This window comes from Herpailurus yagouaroundi, unplaced genomic scaffold (genome assembly GCF_014898765.1).
Source record: "Herpailurus yagouaroundi ecotype Mexico unplaced genomic scaffold, PumYag 188, whole genome shotgun sequence".
Taxonomy (NCBI): domain Eukaryota; kingdom Metazoa; phylum Chordata; class Mammalia; order Carnivora; family Felidae; genus Herpailurus; species Herpailurus yagouaroundi.
Window position 1 is genome coordinate 32,375,510 of NW_024412419.1, and position 370 is coordinate 32,375,879.

The window sequence follows — 370 nt, forward strand, 5'->3', positions numbered from 1 at the left end:
AAAAAAAAAAAAAAAAAAAAAAAAAAAAAAAAAAAAAAAAAGTGGTACAGATTGGGGGAGGGCGTGCGGAGGGACGCTCCGGCCGCGGAGCCCGCTCCGCGCAGCGGCGACCCCGAAACGCGAGCGGCCCGAGGCGGAGCGGGGCCGGGGGGTAGCGGGGGAGGGGAAAGGCCCGAGGTCGTCGTTGGAGGATCTGGCTGCCCGGAGGTGCCGCCGCGGCCGCCGCCGACGCCGGTGTAGCGCTCGAGCTTCCTACTAGCGAACTGAACCTGCTGGCTACTGAGCATGCGCTGCCGAGCAGGGCCGGTTCGCTCCGGGTTTTCCTGCTCCCCAGCGAAGGAGGAGGGAAGCGCGAGCGAGGAAGGGCGCC